The 24,609-nt window shown below is 41.0% G+C and overlaps 1 protein-coding gene and 1 long non-coding RNA gene across 2 annotated transcripts in view; both read right to left on the bottom strand.

Moving 5' to 3' along the window:
• The window catches only part of WWTR1 (WW domain containing transcription regulator 1), a 155,294-nt gene that overhangs the window by 112,616 nt on the left and 18,069 nt on the right, over positions 1-24,609 (bottom strand). The gene's annotated exons all lie outside the window — the stretch shown is intronic.
• On the bottom strand, positions 169-15,667 carry LOC116540154. The gene is made up of 2 exons (XR_004264325.1): positions 14,110-15,667; positions 169-1,011 (listed from the first exon to the last, which is right to left on the bottom strand). It is a non-coding gene; the product is annotated as an uncharacterized LOC116540154 (long non-coding RNA).

Here is a 24,609-nt window from a genome sequence, read left to right as displayed (position 1 = left end):
GCCAAGGGACGTAGTTTACCCTTATTACCCAAAAATGTGGTGGCCCCAGTAATACTGCCTACTTTGGTTGCTGGTTAATCCTCACACAGGCTGAACCTGGAGATCATACTATGTCAATGGTCTGGTTCTTTCAGGATCTCACAGATTGATTTCTAAATTTTGTTTTCCAAATCGGTGGTCTGTTGGAAGCGCACAGGATTCCATCATTACACCTTCCTTTAGTCAACCAATTTGGGACTTAGCTCCATTTAACATGTACATGCTTTGATATATTTTGGTCCTGGACTCTATCATACAGCACTCTTATAAAGATACTTTCTTAAATTCTGGAAACAGCTTTGTTGGGTAGATATTTTTGTGTCATCTTAGTTTACAGATGATGCAAAACCCAAACATTCTGACTTCAGAATCCGTATTCTTTTTTTTTTTTTTTTTTTTTTTTTTAGATGGGGTTTCACCATGTTGGTCAGGCTGGTCTTGAACTCCCAGCCTCAGGTGATCCGCCTGCCTTGGCCTCCAAAGTGCTTGGATTGCAGGCGTGAGCCACCATGCCCAGCCCAGAATCTGTATTCTTAACTACTATACCAGACTATCTCCTCCAAAGAAGGTTTCAGACAACTCAGTTTATTTTTTAGATAAAGACCCCACAAAGGGAATCATGGCATATAGAGCATGAACAGAGGTCATGAATGGACACCCCAACCTTAGTGATATGAGACCTAAAGATGTAACAAGATCTTTTGGAACCTGTTTGGTCAGCCATTAAATGCAGGCAATCACAGAATTCACCTTCTGAGATAAGAGTAGGTGTGACCGCAGAGCCCAGCTGGATTGACAAGTCTTGATGAAAGAATTTGTGGTCACTGCCTTCAAACTTAGTTCCAAGTGCCTTAAGGAAGATCCTCCGGGGGGCTGTATCTCATGTAAACCTACCTGTTCTTCTGCACCCTTCCTCCACCACACACACACACACACACACACACACACACACACACACACACACACACACCCCTTCTTTGTAAAAGACTTCTTTAAAACAAGATAGAATATCTTGTCTACTTAACTTGACAGACAATGTTTTTATAGGAGCCAACACAAATGCCTAGATCATTTTATCTAGATTCCATTTATCTATCTAGGTCCTCAAGTTCCAGCTCAAATCCCATCTGTCTCAAAACTAACATTTCCATTGGAAAAAGTTACAATTCTATCTGCCCCACATGGAGGAATAAACCACACCTTCTAGGATGCAGAGCTAGGAGACCACACACATCAGCCTTTACACAAGAATCTCAAACTTTCAACTGTAATGTTTTATGACTATTCTCTTTTCTCAGAATGAGTGGAGAGAATGCAAACAAACTACCAGAAATCTGGAGCATCATAAAAGAATCCATGTCACCCTTGATAGGAACAATTTTGCATTGGAATTAATTTTGCTGAATGAACCACAGATTCCTGAAAACAAATTTGCTGCCATTCTTACTTTATGGTCCTGAAAATGTCACAGAATAACAAGCTTTTTCTACCTTAGCTTGTGCTTTGCTTAAACTGTTTTGAAGTATACTAAATATGGCATTTTACAAGGCAAAAAATATGAACCCAACAGTTTGAAGGCTTCCCTTATAAAGAAACAGTTCTTGCTTTTAAACTTTTCAAGCTTCTTAAATTTGCTTCTTTGCTGTCTGCTTTTAAAAATTCCAGACAGTAATTCTAATCACAGAAGTCTTTGTGAAACTATATTTCTGTAAATTTTTTTTTTAATCAAATAATGTTATTGGAAGGAAGCAGAAAACCACAGTGCCCAAACAGAAGTGACTAATGCTAGTAGCAAGTGCTGTAATAAATAAGGCCCTGGAGCAAGAGACCACTGCACACAGTAGCCTGTTGTATATTCCCATGGTCAGGACTATTTGGAGACCAGCAACCAGATTTTCCAGATCTCTTGATGTGTTAATCAAGGTAACCAGGTGCAACTCCTTTCACTACCAATCTTTTGCTAAAGATGATAGAAAGAAAAATACAGGAAGAGCAAAACCTAAAGAGACGAAGAAGTCCAAATAAAACATTCACTTAGAAGACAGGAATCACACTGATATGGTCTATGCCCAGTTATATTACAGATCAGTTTTTAAAGAACTACATATGTTTTAATGTTTGATGTAACGCATTACAGGTGTTCTCAAAGTTTTACATGGAAGATGAACCAGTGACCTAACATTAAACTTTGAATTTCTCTATTGCTGTTTCAACATGTTGTTGGCACAATTTCAAAATTAGTTATGTCGTTTTTCTTTGTCACCATAGGGATGTCTGCTCTGGGACCCAAAGAGTCAAAATGCCTTAAGCAATCATTGAACTTTATTTATCTTTATTCTTTCAACCTTCACCCACTCACCTTTATCTGAAAAATATTTTGGTAGAGACTATGAATCCATATCCCACACTCTCTTCCTGCACAGCCTATCTGCTACTGCTCACTGCATGCCCCCACAATCTTATGACATGACGGGTAATAACTTTTTTTTATGACTATAAATTTGAACAACTCAAAAACAGCAAGAGGCTTGTTTTAGCACAGTCTTATGAGATGTTTCTCTGACAATGATGACACTTCAGGTATAGTCAGGTTGATTAAAGCAAATTTGGGATGTTATATTCTCTCAGGTGGAATTACCTTTTCTATCAAGTTGTTATTATTTGAATGATAGACTTAGTTTTCAAAAACCATGAAAATATGAGTGACCAAGTATCAGAGTAAATTATTAGAGACATTAAATTTATACCAGTAATATAATACAAATAACATATAATAATAATAATAATCTGTATTTACAACCAAACTATATTTTCCCAGAGAGAAGAAAGGAGAAAGAAAGAAAGAAAGAAAGAAAGAAAGAGAGAGAGAGAGAAAGAAAGAAAAAGAAAGAAAGAAAGAAAGAAAGAAAGAAAGAAAGAAAGAAAGAAAGAAAGAGAGAGAGAGAGAAAGAAAGAAAGAAAAAGAAAGAAGAAAGAAAGAAAGAGAGAAAGAAAGAAAGAAAAAGTGTCTGAGCACAGTGGCTCACACCTGTAATCCCAGCGCTTTGAGAGGCTGAAGTGGGCAGATCGCTTGACCTCAGGAGTTCGAGACCAGTCTGGGCAACATGGGTGAAACCCATCTCCACCAAAATACAGAAAATTAGCCAGGCACGGTGGTGCGCACCTGTAGTTCCAGCTACTTGGAAGGATGAGGGAGAAGGATCACTTGAGCCCAAGAGAGGCTGGAGTAAGCTCAGATCATGCCACTGCACTTCAGCCTGAGTGACAGAGTGAGAACTTGTCTAAAAAAAAAAAAGAACTAATGTGCTTGATTCAGTAACCCACTAAAGTGAGTCTGAGTTTACCATTATTTTTTCCTTACTATCCCCATCAAAATTTATGGCAATAATAGCCTTGGATTCAGTAATTCCATTGCTAAGAATGAGTACTAATAAAGGACTCAGGATGCATCTTAAAAATCTTTAAGAATGTTTATTAGCTGGGCGCAATGGCTCACTCCTGTAATCCCAGCACTTTGGGAGGATGAGGCGAGTGGATCACAAGGTCAGGAGTTCAAGACCAGCCTGGCCAACATAGTGAAACTCGTCTCTACTAAAAGTAAAAAAAAAATAAAGAAAGAAAGAAAAATTAGCTGGGCATGGTAACATGCACCTATAGTCCCAGCTGCTCAGGATGCTGAGGGAGGATAACTGCTTGAACCCAGGAGGCGGAAGTTGCAGTGAGCCAAGATCATGCCACTGCACTCCAGCCTGGGGGACAGAGTGACTCCATCTCAAAAAAAAAAAAAAAAAAAAAAAAAAAAATGAGAGAGAGAGAGACAGAAAGTATGTGGTTATCATCTGCCCAGAATCACTTCCCTTCTTCCGGCCACATTCCTCCCCACTACTACCATGACCACTTCCATTGAGGAACTAATATTTCTCCATTCTAACTCTGTGATTCCTGAATGATGAATAATCCAGTACCCTTCTCTGCTGAGCTCACAGGAGGGCAACTGAACAGATACTGACATACACTAAAGTGGGCGGGTGAGGACAGGTAGAAGGAAGTCCTCTTGTCCCTTTGGAGGTTGCTCGTTTGGGATGTGGATGCCCAACCTGTCCAAGGCCATATTCCTGTCAGTGAAGAAGGGAATGTGGCCAAGAGGCAGAGAGATGTGGAGCCTAAATGATACTAATGAAGTCCCTGGATCTGGAGCCGACCCTGGCCTCACTTGGTACTTGGACCAGCTAGTGTGAGTTAGACCTCTGTCACTTTCAGCTGGAACAGTCCTGACTAGTCCACCCTCCATCACACAAGCCAGAGACAGGAATCTATATTCTATATTGCATTCATGGCCAAACGGCCCAGACTCTGTTCTTCAAGCTCTCCAGGCTGGTAGGTATTACCTTGGAGATGGGAGCCAAACTTTGGAGTATATAAGATCCAGTTTGCTGCATCCTTCTAAAATAACAGTGTGTATGCTAAGGGTAATGAACTGTTATGTTCTATTTCTTACTACACTTGGAAAAATAAATCAAATAAATCATAATCATTCTTAATCTTTTTTTTTTTTTTTTTTTTAAGATGGAGTCTCACTCTGTCACCCAGGCTGGAGTGCCGTGGCATGATCTTGGCTCACCGCAATCTCCGCCTCCTGGGTTCAAGCCATTCTCCTGCCTCAGCCTCCCAAGTAGCTGGGATTACAGGCATGTGCCACCATGTCCAGCTAATTAATTGTTTTTTTATTTTTATTTTTAGTAGAGATAGGGTTTCACCATATTGGCCAGGCTGGTCTCGAGCTCCTGACCTCAAGTGTTCCGCCCGCCTTGGCCTCCCAAAATGCTGGGGTTACAGGTGTGAGCCACCATGCCCAGCCCATTCTTAATTGTTATAGAAAGTCCCTTTTCAGGAAAAGTTGGTTGTTAGTGAAATAGACAACTCTGCTTTTTTTCATCTCTGCCTTCTGTGACAGAACTATAGTGACTCAGTTTTTGTTTTTGTTTTAATAAAGCAGAAATCAGGACCACATGCAAACAATTATATTCTCATAAGGAAACAAGTTGTTCTATGCACAGCACTAAAAGTCCTGACTCAAACCAAATGTCACCTCCTTAATCATTAATACACCTCCATGCAGCACCCTGAGTTTACTATTTAAGTGCCTACCAAGTCCCTCCCTTCCTAAATGTCTGACACCCAGTTGAGCTCATGGATTAAGGTGACACTCATAAACCATTCTTAGCAATGAATGTGCTACAACCACATAGTAATGACTGCAAGGTAATTGTAACTTATGACAGGGTTTTCCTGCAGGAGCCAGGAAACAAAAACATCGTAGATGGCTTTCTGAATCAAATCAAGGTACAAGGGACCAAGTCTTAAATTGGGAAAACTATGCATGTGATTTCAGTAGGAAACAATTGTAAATAAGTTAATCCCACCCTGTCAGTCCTCTAGATTCAAGACCGAAGCCTACAAACTAATAACAGAGTCTTGGGAAGGAGTACCAAACACCCAGCAGAAAGTAATGCAACATGCAACAGCAGACCATGTCCAATAAGCATCCTTGGTGCCTCAGGATCACATTTCCTATGGCTTTTTCCTCCCTTCAAATCCAGCTAAAAACAGTCAATATACAAAACCAAGTTAATAATATCTTGTCTGAGCTAGAATTTAAAGACAATGTTTGTATGCAAGCATATACATACTCTATAGTATGTAAAAAAATAATTGAGCAGAACTGATGTGATATTGAGTATAGAAAAATAATTTTTATTTATTTAAGGCTCAGCATGGTAGCTCACACCTGTAATCCCAGCACTTTGGGAGGTGGAGGCGGGCGGATCAAGAGGTCAGGAGATCAAGACCATCCTGGCCAACATGGTGAAACCCTGTCTCTACTAAAATACAAAAAATTAGCTGGGTGTGGTGGTGCATGCTCATAGTCATCCCAGCTACTTGGGAGGCTGAGGCAGGGGAATTGCTTGAACCCGGGAGGCAGAGGTTGCAGTCAGCCAAGATCGCACCACTGTGCTCCAGCCAGGTGACAGAAAAAGGTTTTTTGTTTAAGTAATTAGCATTGAAAATCTCAAAGCAGGATAAGCGTTTTTAATTAAAGGTAAAGTTCTATTCCTCTTTTACCAAACTCCAAGAGAAGATACCAGAGGTATTTTCTCATGAGGACTACAAAAGAGCATCAATTGGAAAACCGCCCATACTGAATGTGTAGAAACACAGGGTGATGAAATACATACAGCATAAGGGTGCATCTAAGAATAGCATCAAAAACAAGGTGTTGCCCAACCTTGGCACACAGTTAACAGGTAATTGACAACCTACTTTGTCCTGAGGCCACCAAGCAGCTGCTTGGCCAATACTTTATTTATGCCCCGCCCTCTCTTAATTCACACTAGTGTAATATCCTGCCCACTGTGCCACTCCCCAGCTCCTCTCCAAAGCAAAGAAATCTTATGCAAGGTAAGCTACAAGCTAACAAAAAAAATCATGAAATGAGACATGGGAGGTACCTTAGGGACCTAGGGTCATCAGATTTAGGAAAGAAAAATGCAAGATGCCCAGTTAAATACGAATACCAGGTAAATAATACATAATTTGTTTAGTAGAAATATGTCCCATGCCATATCTGGGATATACTTAAAACTAAAAAGTTACCTACTATTTATTTGAAATTCAAATTTAACTGAATATCTGTATTTTATCCAACAGCCCTTCTTAGGGTAAACATATTCTTAAGGTAAATCCATGTTTTATTCCCCTTCTCTCCCGACCACAATCCCAATTTCCTTTGGGAAACATCCACCCCATTTTCAGCCATGTGGGTGTCATGCGGGGTAGTCAACCCTGAATTTATGCTGAGCAATGAAATGTAATGAACAGAGGAACAGAAAATTTTTTGATGGAAAGAAACTATGGTATATTCTCCTAGGATTGAGGAAGCTTGAGAGAAAGGAAGGTATGCCAGCTGCCTTAAATCAGCCCTTTCCTGCACCCCTTGGAAATGCCAGAGAAGCCAGGAAGAAAGGAATAGGTGGTGATAGCTGAAGAGTGTGTGCTGTGGCTACAGGAGGTCCCCAAATCAAGCTGGTCAAAATTTGTATCAAACCAAACAGAGGGATCCATGTTGTCCCATGAAATCACAGCAGGGTTCACCCACTGATAAGATTTACAGAGCTCTCTAGGGTGGGTCTCCTTCCCTTCTCCTTGTAGTTGTAACCTGTGAGGGTCCTTTTATTTTTAAAGAAAGTTGACATTTTCTTAAAAATTCTAAGGACATTAAAAATGTATTAAGCCAGTTTGGGGCACTTTGTGAGCTGCATGCTTTGCAACAGGGAAACTCAAACAAACAAATACTGCTCTGGGAAACAGCTGCCACTGAAGTCAGATTTTGGTTCTTGGTATTGTTTATTGCTTTGTAGGACAGGCTAATTCTTGCCCTAGCAGTATCTTCTTCCATATCACGGAGCACATATGTCCTTGTCCACAGGATAGACTAGGTGAGCTTTTGGAGGTTTGAGAAAATGGTTATCTAGATCAAGTTTAGCTATTTCAGACTTTAGTACCAAGAAAGAGTCTAATCCAATGATACAAGTCTCACAGGTCATTCTTCTTCTTTTCTTTTATTTTTGAGACAGGGTCTCCCTCTGTTGCCCAGGCTGGAGTACAGTGGTATGATTACAGGTCCCTATAGCCTCGACCTCCTGGGCTCATGTGCTCCTCCCACCTCAGCCTCCTGAGTAGCTGGGACTACAGGCACATACTACCCTGCTTGGCTTTTAAAAAAATTTTTTTAGAGATGGGTCTCCCTACATTGCCCAGACTAGTCTTGAACTCCTGGTCTCAAGCAATCTTCCCACCTTGGCCTCCCACAGTGATGAGTTTACCAGGCATGAGCCACTGCACCCAGCTCATTCTTCTGTCAGTAATCTCTGCCAAGTATTTGAAGGAAAGGTTAAGAGAAAAAGCATTTTTCCTTAATTGTGCAGCATGGGTTTAAGAGGAAAAAAAGTTATTTCCCAACTCCTACTGGAAAGACCTCAGACTCCCTATTAAAATAAATACTGCTGTTTATTTTAAAAGTTTCACTCCTTTCTCAACCAAACTAAAATATTTGTCTTTGATCTTACAGAAGAGTCCCTCAGGGTCACAAAAGTACTTACATTTGTATTTTCCACCTATTCATTTAGGATACTTATATACCCTTACAGAGAATTGCCTCAGAGATCACCTAAGAACTAGGTCAGTATTTCCTAGGCTGGGGATCTTGCTAAGCCAAGCTAACCCCAACCAGGATTTGAGCGTGGCCTGTAAAAGACTTTCCCTCTGGACCCTGTGGTTTCTCCAACCTTACTCCTATGCTTTGCCATTTCGAAATCTGAGGAAAAATAGTCTCTCTCATGTTCTCCAAATACCAGTAACTTGTCATCCAAGTGAAGACCAAAACAAAGCCATGAAGACATTCTCTATCACAACAATCTTTGATAAATATCTTTTGTTTCAGACGCAGCTGGCACTAAAGGAGTATTAAAAACCCCTCTAAGTTTTAAACTGGTGATGACATATATTAAACAAATAAAACAAAACAAAAAATCCTTTCAAATCAGCCAACCCATCTACTATGGAGTATCTGATCATGAAAGTATATATCAATATGAAAACTGTATATGCAAACACATAGGAAAAAACTTGAAGGATATTATTATTATTATTTTGAGACAGAGTCTTGCTCTGTCACCCAGGCTGGAGTGCAGTGACATGATCTCGGCTCACTGCAACCTCCACCTTCTGGGTTCAAGTGATTCTCCTGCCTCAGCCTCCTGAGTAGCTGGGATTATAGGCCTATGCCACCACGTCCAGCTAATTTTTTGTACTTTTAGGAAAGACGGGATTTCACCGTGTTAGGATGGTCTCAATCTCCTGACCTTGTGATCCACCCACCTCAGCCTCCCAAAGTGTTGGGATTATAGGCATGAACCACCACACCCAGCCCAGGATATTATTATTATTGAGACAGGGTCATGCTCTGTCACCCAGGCTGGAACACAGTGGAGCAATCACGGTTTACTGCAGCCTCAACTTCCATGACTCAAGCGATCCTCCCACCTCAGCCTCCCAGTAGCTGGGACTACAGGCACACACCCTGTGCCCAGCTAACTATTTTTATTTTTTGTAGAGATGGGTTCTCACTATGTTGCCCAGGCTGGTCCCAAACTCCTGGATTCAAGCAATCCTCCTGCCTCAGCTTCTTAAAGTGCTGGGATTACAGGTGTGAGCCACCACACCAGGCTAACTTAAAGGATATTAGAATAGTAAAATCTTCAGTGGGTTTTTACTTCTGTAAAAAATTTCCAATTTCCTATAAATTACTTTTGCAATAAGTAATATTCTAAGATTTAAGTGAACCATAATTACAGGAGTGGCAGTCCCAAAATAACTCAAATAAAATTAAAGTCTCATTTTCCTTTGGCAATAAATAGGTAGAGATGAAGAAAAAGTTTTCTACCAAGGATAAAAGAAAAACAGCAACTTCTCTCAGATCAGCAGCCAAAGACAAAAATCTAGACTGTTTCCACTCTCCTAGCTGGCCAACTCATAGATAGGATATGCCTCTATTTGGAGACAGATAATCAGAATTTTTTCTTGGTTTCCTGCAGACCAGCTCAGTCCTGCTCAGCTCACTATACTTTCCAGGCAGAAATAGTCTTGTTACTTCATGTGAGGCCCCAGTCACCTGTTTAAGCCCTTCTGCACTTATTGGGTAGGCAAACAAGAGTCTGCATATAAATCAGGGCACGTTAGCACTAGGATCAATAGGAAACAGAGCCACAATGCCTGAAGTAATGAGAACGGCTAGTAACTCAGATGATTAAATCCTCCTTTTCCAGGGTCATTGTGTAGACCAAGGGTACCTGCAGTCACGCCAGGAATGACGTCCATTCTTACCTCACCCATCTGTTTTTGCACAATTTGCATTTAGATGTAGCAAACTAAATTTCCTTTACTCATTCCTTCTTTGTTTTTAAGGTTTACTTAATTCTGACAAGGTTCACAATCTAATGATGGAAAGGACAGACTTAATGGACAAAAGGGGATGTCAGTCTCCCAGAAAAAAATATTCTTTTGTTGAGATCTCCCACACAAAATGTGGTCAGTATGTCAGCCTGGAAATGTTGACCTTTTCACAGTTGCTGTTAATAGGTCAAGCTAGGGGGAGGAATGCCAGGCCAGACCTGTCCCTACTCACTTTGGGTCAGGGTAGAGGAAGGGGAATAAAGATTCACGTAATCCCCACATTCAAATTTCTCAACCTCCTACCAATATCATGGAGGCAGAAGCTAAGTTTAGATGAGAAAAATGACTTACTTTTCATTATCTCAAAAAATCCATTATTATAAGAGTTGTTTATTTCTTTTTTGGGGGGGGGACGGAGTTTCGCTCTTGTTACCCAGGCTGGAGTGCAATGGCGCGATCTCGGCTCACCGCAACCTCCGCCTCCTGGGTTCAGGCAATTCTCCTGCCTCAGCCTCCTGAGTAGCTGGGATTACAGGCACGCGCCACCATGCCCAGCTAATTTTTTTTGTATTTTTAGTAGAGACGGGGTTTCACCGTGTTGACCAGGATGGTCTCGATCTCTTGACTTCGTGATCCACTCGTCTCAGCCTCCCAAAGTGCTGGGATTACAGGCTTGAGCCACCGCGCCCGGCCAAGAGTTGTTTATTTCTAAAACGTCCTTCCTTTAAAACAATTTTTTAAATTGTTACTCTAAGTGTAGAGAGAGGCCTTGCCTAAAATCCAAAATTGTCAGGTTCCTTGATTCTTAATGACATTAGCAAAATCAGTTGTGAATACCACTCTCCAAGGAAAGTTTGGATCAAATTAACACTTCAATCTCTCATTCATCCAGTTACCAAAAAAGGCATTTTAGTCTTCACATACAAACCCCAAATATAAGACCCAACAGATGTTTAATAACCATATGCAAGCTCAGAGTCAACATCTGCCCTCTGGCATAACAAATTTCAGGCAAAGCTTACCCCAAAAAAGCAATGCATCCTCCTTGCCTATCCCACAAAGAATAAAATACACTCCTGCTGTATAGTCTCAAGAGAGGGAAAAACGTCTCACTCCCCTCCAGTCATTCTTCTCAAATGACCTGATGGGGTAGTGACTGGAGCACAAATCCAGACCCAAGATCAAGAAAGGCCATTAACATACACAAAGGGAGACATGAATTATCTCAACAAGAGTAAGTAGGTCCGCCCTGGGTACTACAACTAGGGTGGTGATCCTGGGCTCCATGCTTGGTAGGAAAGAGCTATGAGGCATGACACCTCAATAAAATTGAGAACTTTAGGCATTTTTTATTTATTTATTTTGAGACAGGATCTCACCCTGTCACCCGGGCTGGAGTACAGTGGCTCACTGCAGCCTCAACTTCTCGGGCTCAAGTGATCCTCCCATCTTTGTTCCCCCGAGTAGCTAGGACTACAGGTGCCCACCATTACGAACAGCTAATTTTTTGTATTTTTTGTAGAGATGGAGTCTCATTATGTTGCCCAGGTTGGTCTCAAACTTCTGGGTTCAAGTGATCTGCCTGGGTTCAGCCTCCCAAAGTACTGGAATTACAGGCGTAAGAGCACTTTAAAAATATATAATTTTTACGTTTTATTTGTTTTTGAATTTTGAGACTGTCTTGCCCTGTCGCCAGGCTGGAGTGCAGTGGTGCAATCTTGGCTCACTGCAACCTCCACCTCAAATGATCCTCCTGCCTCAGCCTCCTGAGTAGCTGGGACTGCAGGTGCACGCCACCACTACTGGCTAATTTTTTGTATTTTTAGTAAAGACTGGGTTTCACCATGTTGGCCAGGATGGTTTCAATCTCTCAACCTCGTAGGCCACTACAAGCAGCCAAAAATAATTTTTACTTTTTTTTTTTTTATTTTTTTTTTTTTTTTGAAAACGGGTTTTCACTCATTTTACCCAGCCTGGAGTGCAATGGCGCAATCTCGGCTCGCCGCAACCTCCGCCTCCTGGGTTCAGGCAATTCTCCTGCCTCAGCCTCCTGAGTAGCTGGGATTACAGGCATGCACCACCATGCCCAGCTAATTTTTTGTATTTTTAGTAGAGACGGGGTTTCACTGTGTTGACCAGGATAGTCTCGATCTCTTGACCTCGTGATCCACCCGCCTCGGCCTCCCAAAGTGCTGGGATTACAGGCTTGAGCCACCGCGCCCGGCTTTTAATAATTTTTACTTTTTAAAATTTATTTACTTATTTATTTTTATAGCCATGAGGTCCCTCTGCATTGCTTGAGTTGCCCCAGGCCCACGTAGTTTCTAGCATAGCTCTGACTATAAGGAAACAGGCAAGGTGGATCCCACTTTACTAAGGAGGAAACGTGCTTCCTGAAGTTATGTAAGCTCATTAAGTGGCAAATCCATGATTCAAACCAGTATGTCTGATTACAAAGTTCACGAGTACTCCCTGTGACTGCTCTCTGACATTGATGACCAAGCATCCAACCTGTCCATCCACACAGCACAAACAAAACCATTAAGCCCAGATCCCTACCTTTAAAGCAGTAGAAGGAAACTGCTGTTGGCAACTGTAGAAACCACTAAAGGAAGATCATTTTCTCCTCAAAAATAGATGTAATTTCCCAAAAGATGGAGACAACCCAAAAGTCTGCCAACAAATGAATGGATAAACAAAAGGTATTATATCCATAGAATGCAATATTATTAAGCCATAAAAAGAATGAAGTTCTGATATATGCTACAACACAGAGGAGCCCTGAGTATGCCAAGTGCAATAAGTCAGTCATAAAAGACCACACATCATATGATTCAATTTACACAAAATTTCCAGAGTAAACAAAGCTACAGAGACATAAAGTAGCTTAGTAATTTTCTTAAAACTGGTGAAGATGAGAATGTAGAGGAGAGGGGGATGGCTAATAGCTATCTAGTTAGTTGCGGATTCTCTTTTTGGTGATGAAAATGTTCTAAATGTGACTGTGATGATGGTTGTACATACCTGAATATATTAAAAACTATTGAATTATACACTTTACATGAGTGAATTATATGCTATGTAAATTATATATCAATGAAGCCAGGCGCAGTGGCACGTGCCTGTAGTCCCAGCTACTCGGAGGCTGAGGTGGGAAGATTGCTTGAGCCCTGGAGTTCTGGGCTGTAGTGCGCTATGCTGATTGGGTGTCCGCACTAAGTTCGGCATCAATATGGTGACCTCCTAGGAGCGAGGGAACACCAGGTTGCCTAAGGAGGGTTAAATCAGCTCAGGTCGGAAACGGAGCAGGTCAAAACTCCCATGCTGACCAGTAGTAGGATTGCACCTGTGAATAACCACTGCAGTCTAGCCTGGGCAAGATAGAGAGACCCTGTCTCTAAAAAAAAAAATTATATATCAACGAAGCTGTCAAAAAATAAGTGTGGCCAGGCACAGTATCTCATGCCTGTAATTTCAGCACTTTGGGAGGCAGAGGTGGGAAGACAGTTTGAGGCCAGGAGTTCAAGACCAGCCTGGGCAACATAGGAAGACCCCATTTCTACACAAATAAAATAAACCAGCCAGGCATGGTGACCCACATCTGTAGTCCTAGCTACTAGGGAGGCTGAGGTGGGAGGATCTCTTGAGCCCAAGAGTTTGAGGTTACAGTGAGCTATGATTGTGCCCATGCACTCCACTCTGGGTGACAGAGTGAGGCCTTGTCTCTAAAAAATAAAATATATAAGTGTGGCCAGGCGCAGTGGCTCATGCCTGTAATCCCAGCACTTTGGGAGGCTGAGGTGGGCAGATCATGAGGTCAGGAGTTCAAGACCAGCTTGACCAACATGGTGAAACCCCAGCTCTACTAAAAATACAAAAAAAAGCTAGGCATAGTAGTGTGAACCTGTAATCCCAGCTATTCAGGAGGCTGAGGTGGGAGGACTGCTTGAACTGAGACCCAGGAGCCAGATATTGCAGTGAGCCGAGATCGTGCCACTGCACTCCAGCGACAGAGTGAGACTCCATCTCAAAAAAAAATAAAATTATATATATATATACACACAAACATAAGTAAATTATTTAAGCAAATTAAAAGGAAACTTGGCCATTATCTCTTTTAAGTTCTTCATTTAATGGTGAGGAAACCAAGTAACAAGCCCAATATTGGGCCAATGTCCTAATGTGTTCTGCCTACTAATCCTAGTACTCAACACTGTCCTTTGGGACCCAGCTCAGTGCTAGGTATAATGACAGACCCCCAAAGAGTTTAAACCTAATTGGGCTTTTTAAAGCCAGGAGCAATGAAATCCAACAGCCTGTAGACTGGATTCAGGGGCAGAGCAGACACTAAGAGCTGTGTAGTCGGGCAGGAGGTGAGGCCTAGAAGGACATCCAAGGCAGAATGAACTGATGGAGGGCCAGGGAAGAGGTGAGAGCACTCCAGGAAAGGGGTACGAGAACTGCCAGGAGCCGTGTCAGCACATGGGTTGGCAAGGGAAGTGAGGATGGATGAGCAGGGCAGCACTGTCAGATTCCAGAGGTTTGGAAACCAGACAGGAGATCAGCCCTGACAGGATAGGACACCAAGGAGAGTTCTGTAGCAGGAAAAGGGCGATGAGAGCCATCATGAAGGAAGGTTAGCCTTGCTGTGGTGTGCAAGGGACTGAAGTCAGAGGCTAGTGCGCTGCAGTCTACAAATAAATGATCGCAACACACACTAGGGTGGAGGCAACAGGAATGGAGAAGGAGGAAGAAAAGACGAGAGCTCCGAAAGGGAAAAATAACCAAGACCCAACCATATCAAGACGTGTGAGAAGGAAAAGGAGAGCCAGGGTGGCTCTGGGCCCAGATTGCCCAGGTTTAAGTCCTTATTAGTGTGTGGATTTGGTCAAGTTACTTAAAAGCTCTGTACATCAGTTTTCCGGGCAAAGTGGGGATAAAAATAGTGTTTATGTGAGGGCTGTTGGCATAATTAAATGTGAACAGTGTAAGAACAATGCCTGGCACAAAGTAAGTGCTATGTACATGTTTGTTAAATAAATATATTTAAGTGCATATCAAGATGTCTGTGACCCAGCTTCTAAAGATAATAGCAATAAAGAAAAGCCTCATTATCTCCACCAAAGTTTCCATTTTCACTCATTTTCCCCCTTCATGTATCCTAAGGTTCTGGGAAGAATAAGACATGTTCCCTGCCGTTGAGGATGGGCATTCAAGGAGAAATAGATCAGAAAACAAAACAATGCCTATTCCCTACCAAGGTCCATGCACAATAAACAGTTGAATGACATGCTTGGTGAGGATCCCAAAGAAGCAAGTGAAAGACCCTGGACCTGACAGGCTGCTGTTGTGCAAGTCCACCTTGCCTGCAGAGCTCCTGTTTGCAAGGCAGCCAGTGACCCAAGGCCATGCTCAGCTGGCATTTGCCCTTTCACGTGGCTCTGCTTTCCAGGCACTGCCTCAGCCCCAGCAACTACTGAGCCTCTTCCCTTCCCTGATTCTCAGTAGCACACCCTCCAGACCTGGGCACAGTATATCCTTACCATGTCTGTCCTCTCACAACTTAAAGACTCTGAGGCCAAACCTTGAACTGACGATTCTAGCCAAAAAGCTCTGAGCAGGGCCGGGCGCGGTGGCTCAAGCCTGTAATCCCAGCACTTTGGGAGGCCGAGGCGGGCGGATCACGAGGTCAAGAGATCGAGACCATCCTGGTCAACACGGTGAAACCCCGTCTCTACTAAAAATACAAAAAATTAGCTGGGCATGGTGGTGCGTGCCTGTAATCCCAGCTACTCAGGAAGCTGAGGCAGGAGAATTGCCTGAACCCAGGAGGCGGAGGTTGCGGTGAGCCGAGATCGCGCCATTGCACTCCAGCCTGGGTAACAAGAGCGAAACTCCGTCCCAAAAAAAAAAAAAAAAAAAAAAAAAAAAAAAGCTCTGAGCAGGGATGGAAGACTAAAGAGGAGAGGAGGATCCCTGCCTTTCTTGCATGGCAGGGAGAAACACATTCTGTGACCTTGACCACAGAGCCCTGTATAATAGAAATCAGCAGAACAGAGCCCTGCTCTACCCTCTTCTTCATGTGTTTGTGTTAATGTCCCCTGTCTCCTGGCTAGCTCACAGGAATGCTGGGGATACAGTGCTCTGGGTCCCCATATTTGAAAGAAGTTTAAATTATACAAATGCACTTATTTTTAGTAATTGGACTTGTTTGATCTCGTATTTTTTGATAATTACTAAAAATTTCCCTTCAAAGTAATGAAAAACTCAAATGAAACTAGAATTTAATTTATATGGGCTGGGCACAGTGGCTCACGCCTGCAATCCCAGCACTTTGGGAGGCCAAGGCAGATGGATCACCTAAGGTCAGGAGTTTGAGACCAGCCTGGCCAGCCTGGTGAAATACTGTCTCTAAAAAAAAAAAAAAAAAAAAAAGTTAAAAAATAATAATAATTTAATTTATACTAGGTCTTTCAGATGAAGTTTAAATAACATTACAGTCCTATTACTATGAAAATGGGTAAGTAAACTGTGTATAGCCACGAAATGGAATGATGTGTTAAGGTAGATCTCTAGCTACTGTTATAGAAAAAAAAATGTTTTAAAGAGGCAGAGAAAAAGGAAGTTAAGGTATAATATATTACAAGAACAAGAAGAAGAGGAGGAGGAATAAGAAGAAGATGACTATCCTGCACATGTCTGAAGGATAGTCCCTGAACTGAGAAAGGAGCTCTCCCTCTGGGGAGATGAGCAGAATTAGGGATAGAGGGTCAAGAAAGACTATCACTTTAGCTGGATTTCTTAAAGCAAGAATGCATTTATTTATAACTTGAGCAGTTTTTTAACATAAAAAAATAGGCAATGTTGAATTTAAATATATGACCACCTATGAGTAAAGTAAACCTGGTTTATAATTTTAAATTCTTCTTCCCTTTATTCCGGTCAAAAGGGGATTCATTTTCCCACTTTTCTGAGATCTGAAAAGATGATAACGTTGTTAAATCTTGGGTCTGTATGACCTTAAGGGACAAGTAAAGAATAAAAGAGCCCAAGTTAAATTTTTAAATGAAGATATTAACAATGAATATGTAATTTAGAATGTGATGTTCCTAGAAGAATGAACTTTCCTGGATGAATCTGGCTAAACTTCCTTTGAAGCTTGTTTGTGGATGATGATGGTGACACCACTGAAAATGAACTTGAGGCTGTGTTTAAATACTTGCTACTAACTAGCTTTTCTGACATCTCTGTACTCACTACTGACACAGTCAATCCACTTAATTAGTTTTGTTGATATCTCCAATTCCCCTATTTCCTTTGAATCCTGAAAAGTCCCTTGAAACCCCAACAGCCTACTCTACCTCTCCAACTCCACTGGGAAAAGTTGCAATCTTAGGATCATTTGAAAGGCAAGGAGGGGGTGGTAAATTTCCACCATCAAGTGGAATGTGGAAATAATCTGGGAATAGTTGAATATATTGAATTAACACCAGGAGCTTTTCCTTTCTTGGATCTTCATTGTTACTGCTTGAAAAAGTGATTTTTTTTTTTTTTTTTTTTTTTTTTAGAATTTATAGTCAGGCTAAGAACTAAATACAAAGAATAGAGTATATTCTAAAGCGAAATATATGTATCCACTATGCTAAGCACAGTACCAGTATGTGGCATACAGTATGTGCTCAGTAAATATGTATTGGCTTATTGCACAGGAAAGAGTCACCAGAAGATCTAAATAATGGAGAAATTTTAAAAATAATCATTTCTATTTCTTTCAGCAAAAAGTTAAATAAATCCCTACTATGCATGCCATGCTTTGGGCCAGGCATTAGAATAGTATTACGCCAAAAAAAAAAAAAAAATTAGCCAAGCATGGTGGTGCATGCCTGTAGTCCCAGCTACTCGAGAGGCTGAGGCAGGAGATTTGCTTGCACCCAGGGGCAAAGGTTGCAATGAGCTGAAATCACCCCACTGCACTCCAGCCTAGGTGACATAGCAAGACTCTGTCTCAAAAAAAATAAAATAAAATAAAAATAAAAAAGAGAAGTATTACGCATGGCAGGTAAGATTTGGTTCTTGTCACTAAGAGTTTATAGCATAAAGAATAAAAATACAGGACAAGTACTATCACGGCAAATAATCAAAGATTATCTATTATTTCTAAACTCAATTTCACATCAAACTTGCTATACTATTACATCTAATCTAAAAGCAGCCATTTCTGCCTCTGACCACCCAATCACATTTTGATTATTTCAACAGCATGTTCAGTGTTAACATTAATCTCAACAAATATTCCCTAGTACCAATATGTGCTAGGCATGAAGGATGATACAACACCAGTTCCATATCCTAAGAATTAGCAAGTTGGGGAAATGAAATAAACCCATTCATTTACAAACAAACCTTACAGGACACTTTGATGGGCAGTAGAAAAGACTTAGTGTCAAATTACCCTGACGGATCAAATTACTATGGGGATCTAGAGTAGGAGTCTTCTAGTTGGTTGGTGCAAAAAGGCCTTAGAGGGGTGATGGGGTTGGCTAAGACTTAGCAGACCAAACATGGAGATGGAGGACATTCTAGACAAGTGAGAAATGACACACTACTCCTAAACGAAAGTCCAAAGATGAGCCACTCTGTATGAAATATACAATGGCAGCCAGGCGCAGTGACTCATGTCTGTAATCCCAGCACTTTGGGAGGCCAAGGTAGGTGGATCACTTGAGGTCAAGAGTTCGAGACTAGCCTGACCAACTTGGTGAAACCCCATCTCTACTAAATCCAAATAAATTAGCCAGTTGTGGTGGTATATGCCTGTAATCACAGCTCCTTGGGAGGCTGAGGCAGGAGAATCGCTTGAACCCAAGAGGCAAAAGTTGCAGTGAGCCAAGATTACACCATTTCACTCCAGCACGGGCAATAAGAGCAAAACTCCATGTCAAAAAAAAAAAAAAAAAAAAGTGGCCATGAGCATAAAAGTAGAGAAAGCTAGAGAAAGAAGCACTTTAATCATTTATGGAGCTTCCTTCAGGTCTGTTTATTAACACATTCCTCCAAAAATCACTGCTGTATGTACAAATATGCCTTAAGATAAAGGTGAGCAACTGGAAAAAGATACAAGCTCCAAAGCACAGTATACTTTCCTGACATTTGTGTTTTGAAAGAGTTCATGTAAAGGGCAATGGCATAATACTAGTATAATTCACATAATGCTGGCTCTGGGCTTTGGACTTTTAACCAAATGTTAAAAATGACTCCTTTTCTCTTGTCTCTGCGTGTGCTTCTCTGACTCTCTTGGCCTATTTCCCTTCTCTCTTTCTTTAGTTTTCTCTCTCCATCCTTCTTAGTGTAAGTTAAAAAAAAAAAATCAATGCCACAAGTTATGTTTAAATTCAGCCCACATGACATTTCCTTTGCATTTAATTGCTTCCATACAATTTATATCCTCTAGTCACGCTAGACCCCAGAGTATTAAACATGCTCTTTTACAAAGAAGCTCTTGTCCTATAATAACCTTCATAATCAAAGTTCAGGAATTATGGGTAAGGCTCAGCCAGCTGATAGGGAAACAAACAGGTTTTTTTTTTTTTTTTACAAACAGGTTTTTAAATTCATCCAAAGGAGGCTTTAGGCAGGAAGCAAATCAAAGCCGTCACTCTACCATCAGGCTTGAGAGCAAAAACACTGCAGAGACTAGCTCAAACGAGAGATCTTGGCATCTCTGCACATCCAGCAAGTCTGATGCCAGATACTTTCTCTTTAGACTGCTGTGAAGAACCACTAAACAATGCCACTTAAAAACACATGGTTACATTCTCTCTGCTTTCAGGTCAGCCCATTCCAAAGAGGTCTAGTGGTGGTTTACAAAGACTGCTCTTAAAATGCCTTTAAATGAATAAATCATTCTTCTTTGTTATTTGGAATAGACTAAGACTAAAGATATATTTAAAAAAATAAATAAATACAGGATCTCATTCTGTTGCCCAGACCAGAGTACAGTGGTATAGTCACAGTTCACTGCAGCCTCGAACTCCTAGGCTGAAGCAATCCTCCTTGCTTTAGCCTCCCAAGTAGCTGGGACTGTAGTAGTGTGCACCACCATACTCTGATAATTTTTAAAACTTTTTTTATAAAGATGGCATCTTGCTATGTTGCCCAGGCTGGTCTGAAACTCCTGGCCTCAAGCCATTCTCCTGCCTCCACCTCCCAAAGTTCTGAGATTACAAATATGAGCCACCACAACCTAGCTACCTCTTCTATCTTCCTATAGGCAGCTCGGACAACACGTCTGGTCTTCTTTCATACAAATGGACAGATACAGACATCTCAAGGTCTCTTAGAAACTCATATTTCTGGGCACTTTTACAACTTATCCCATTATCTTCTCCACTTCTCAAGAAATCTCCTCCCTAAAAATTCACCTTTGAAAAAGTACAGAAGTCAGCTGGGCACAGTGGCTCATGACTGTAATCCCAGCACTTTGCGAGGCCAAGGCCGGTGGATCACGAGGTCAGGAGATTGAGACCAACCTGGCCAACATAGTGAAACCCCGCCTCTACTAAAAATACAAAAAAATTAGCTGGGCGTGGTGGTGTGAGCCTGTAGTCCCAGCTACTCGGGAGGCTAAGGCAGGAGAATCACTTGAACCTAGGAAGTGGAGGTTGCAGTGAGCGGAGATCGCACCACTGCACTCCAGTCTGGTGACAGAGCGAGACTCTGTCTCAAAAAAAATAAAAATAAAAAATAAAGTACAGAAGTCATACAACCACACACAGGGGCACTAACATGACTTCTTGAATCGCCCGTATTCACATGGCCCACTTTTAACAAGAATTGTGCCTACTTGCAGGGCGCAGTGGCTCAAGCCTGTAATCCTAAACTTTGGGAGGCTAAGGTGGGTGGACGACCTGAGGTCATGAGTTCAAAACCAGCCTGGTCATCATAGTGAAACCCCATCTTTAAAAAAAAAGAAAAAAAAAAAAGAATTGTGCCTACTTTTCCCTAGCCATGTGGAACTGCAAGTCAATTAAACCTTTTTATAAATTACCAGTCTTGGGTATGTCCTCACAGCAACGCGAGAATGAACTAATAAAATCTTCAACTTACAGCTTACGCCACAAATGGCACTCCTCTCCACCCTAAACTGTGCAAGCTAGAGGACTGTACAACTGTGTTCTTTATCCTCTGTAAGGAATTGTGCCAACTTTTCTTACAAAATCCCTCTAAGCAACATTTCTGGTCTTCCCCACTGTATTCAGATAAATGCTTCTCTACCAGTGTCAACAATTTTAAGAAACAACAATATTTAATTTTATGCAAACTCTCCTGTTCAAAACCCATCCAGATCAAGAGCAAAACAATTTTAACTATTTATCAGATCCAGGCAGTTGCATCTTAAAGAACTTATTGAAAGCTTCCATGGCTTACATCTTTGATGGTTTTCATAAACCAATGCTTTTGTCTATGGATAGAGGTTAGAACCAATATAGTTTGGTTTTGTTTTTGTTTTCTTCAAGATAGTTTCGCTCTGCCCCCAGGCTGGAGTGCAGTGCTGTGATCTTGTCTCAATGCAGCCTCCCCTTCTCGGGTTCAGGTGATTCGCCTGCCTCAGCCTCCTGAGTAGAAGAGATAACAAGAGTGCGCCACCATGCCCAGCTAATTTTTGTATTTTTAGTAGAGACAGGGTTTCACCATGTTGGCCAGGCTGGTCTCAAACTCCTGGCCTCAAGTAATCCACCTGCCTCGACCTCCCAAAGTGCTGGTATTACAGGCATGAGCCACCATACCCAGCAAGAATCAATACAGTTTGGATCAGAGATATCATGCTAGTCTTAGAAACTGACAGATAATAAATATATTGTTTATAGCCAATAAATTACTCTTAGTCTATCATAATTAAAAAAATTCCTAAGCTATCACTAAAACATGATGTCATTTCTGCTTGCTTTATTTTTTATTTACTATACAGATGTATTCTTTATTGTAATAGCCTAGATCTGGATATATTCAGAGCCGCAATTATTTTATGTATCAAATCACTGGCAAATCAAAGAAAAATCAAATTATTTAAACATTCATTTAGGAGCTCCTATTTATATTTTGGAAATGAAACTTCATATTTTAATGGCATTTTATTATTTATTATGCAGGGTCCTTTTATCTTGTTCCACAATATAACTTTTTGTTTTACTCTTGGCAGACTTCACTGTCACTGTACAAAACAGACATTGTTTTAAAAATCCATTTGTAATAAGTGTCAGTAAATATAATCTTTCACTTCAGCTGAAGCAACTCCATGGCATCAGTTTACACCTCCACATTCACTTGGAAGTTTATACTACTCGTTTTCAGCAGCTCTCAAACCTAGACTCCATACAATATGTACCAGCCATCAAGATGTTTGCCAGTCCTCAGAAGGGCCTTTCAAGAATTCTTAAAACTTAATTTGTTACTGACGCTTTCCTTAAAGGACAATGCACTTTAATTAGCCACACCACTGGCCCTTTATTCACGCACATGAGGTAAGTGGACATTCCAATGTATGTGCAACTGGGAAATTTGAGTCCTTTTATGGTTTTCAACAATTAACTAGGGCTGCCCAATTATTAGGTTAAACAAAAAGCACTATGGCAAAATTTGACTCACTTCGCTGTGGCTAATAATGTAAAAAGGCTGTGCTGGTCCATCGCTCACTCTACTCACCTGCCAAAGTTTCAGGCAAAGCCTCAACAATTGGGATCTAACCTTTAAAATCGTTTCTTTAATGTTGACACTCCAAATTGTCCATAATGACCCTACACTCTGCTCCTACTGTTAATAATCACCAACTACTTAATAGTTATTAAAAAGTTAGCAACAGACAAACACAAAGAACAATGGCTCCACTGTGTATCACATGGACTACAGCTCTTGGACCTTCGCATGAGAACACATCTTTCCAAAGCCGAAAGCACAGCCCGTCATCTTCATACTTTGGCTGCAGACATGCAGGATCAATAACTCAAGTTTAACTTTTCTTACACGATAGATAGGACAGCTAAGCTTTTTTTAAAAACTTAGGTAAAAAAGAGATGTTTTAGACATACCCTTGGTTACAGCTTAACTTTAAGTAGTTGATCCTTTCTCCATTCCTGCCTTCCTGCCTTCAAGTTTTTCCACAATATAGCTTTATGGTTGGATTTTATGATAAAATGCACGAATACCCAAATATAAGTTGGATGATATGATTGTGTAAGAGAAATCCATATTTGCCAAAAGTTCAATATGCATAGGCTTATATTTCATATCACACCTAAAACAAAGACCCAAAAAGTGAGGACAATTGCACTAGAGAATGCATTTGCAGAAAACCTAAGTAATTTTATGAGCAGCACTCAAGTTTACTGCTTCTTTTATGAGTCTTAATTCCGTCTACTAAATTCACATGTCTTTCCAAATCCCAAATCTGTAACAAGGCCACCAAGTGCTCCCAAATTAGCAAAATGCAGAATAGCCTTTTAACTACAATACAAGCTTTAACTACAAAATGCAGCCAAACTCAAACCAGTTTGACATAATTAAATATGTTTTATTTATCTTATATTGTGAAAGGGCAAACTGGTCTGGCAAACTCACCTGCATTAATCTGAGTCCCCTTTGCCAGGTATCAAAATCAATTCCAGTGAATGGAGAAACAAAGATAGGAAAAATAAACATTTATCTGAAACTACAGTTACATAATATTGGGAACCATAAATTTTCAACTGATACTCTCCAAACATTATCTGCTTTTTTTATGGCTGTAATTTAGTTATGACATGTCCCAGCAATAACAGTCCTGTGCGCTACAAATCGTGACAAAGATTTTTACCACAGCTAGGAGTGGAGACTGTAATTTTCCTCACAGCAAGTGATGATGATATCAATTAGAGACATATTTTTACCCAAGTCTTATAACTTACCTCAGTTAGTTATAAAACACTGATTTCACACCCCATTTTAATAGGAAGGACGTTTAATTAAATAAGCAAATGTATGGTATACAGCAATAAGGTGAGAGAAACTATAGGTTATATGGGAACTTGTGGGACTATGTGGGAATGTATTCTCACCTTATCTAATTGAGATCTTTATTTTCTTCATTTTTCTCTCTCTCAAAACTAAATTATGTAGGGCCAGGCGTGGTGGTCTCATGCCTATAATCCCAGCACTTTGGGAGGCCGGGGTGGGCAGATCATGAGGTCAGGAATTTGAGACCAGCCTGACCAACGTTGTGAAACCCATTTCTATCAAATATACAAAATTAGCCGGGTGTGGTGGCATGCTCCTGTAATCCCGGCTACTCGAGGCTGAGGCAGAAGAATCGCTTGAACCCAGAAGGTGAAAGTTGCAGTGAGCCGAGATCGCGCCACTGCACTCCAGCCTGGGCAACAGAGCAAGACTTTGTCTCACAAAAAAAAAAAAAACCTAAATTATCTGAATTATCATATAAGTTAGTACCTCAGCCCCTGTTCGGACCTATCCCAAAAAAGAAAGTGTCCTCTGTGGAAAAGCCAATCACTCGTCATGTTTCAGTCCTTA

This window comes from Sapajus apella, unplaced genomic scaffold (genome assembly GCF_009761245.1).
Source record: "Sapajus apella isolate SASKATOON/1434 unplaced genomic scaffold, GSC_monkey_1.0 scaffold4, whole genome shotgun sequence".
Lineage (NCBI taxonomy): Eukaryota > Metazoa > Chordata > Mammalia > Primates > Cebidae > Sapajus > Sapajus apella.
Note: the sequence above shows the minus strand (reverse complement) of the source record. Positions and strands in the feature narration are given on the sequence as shown.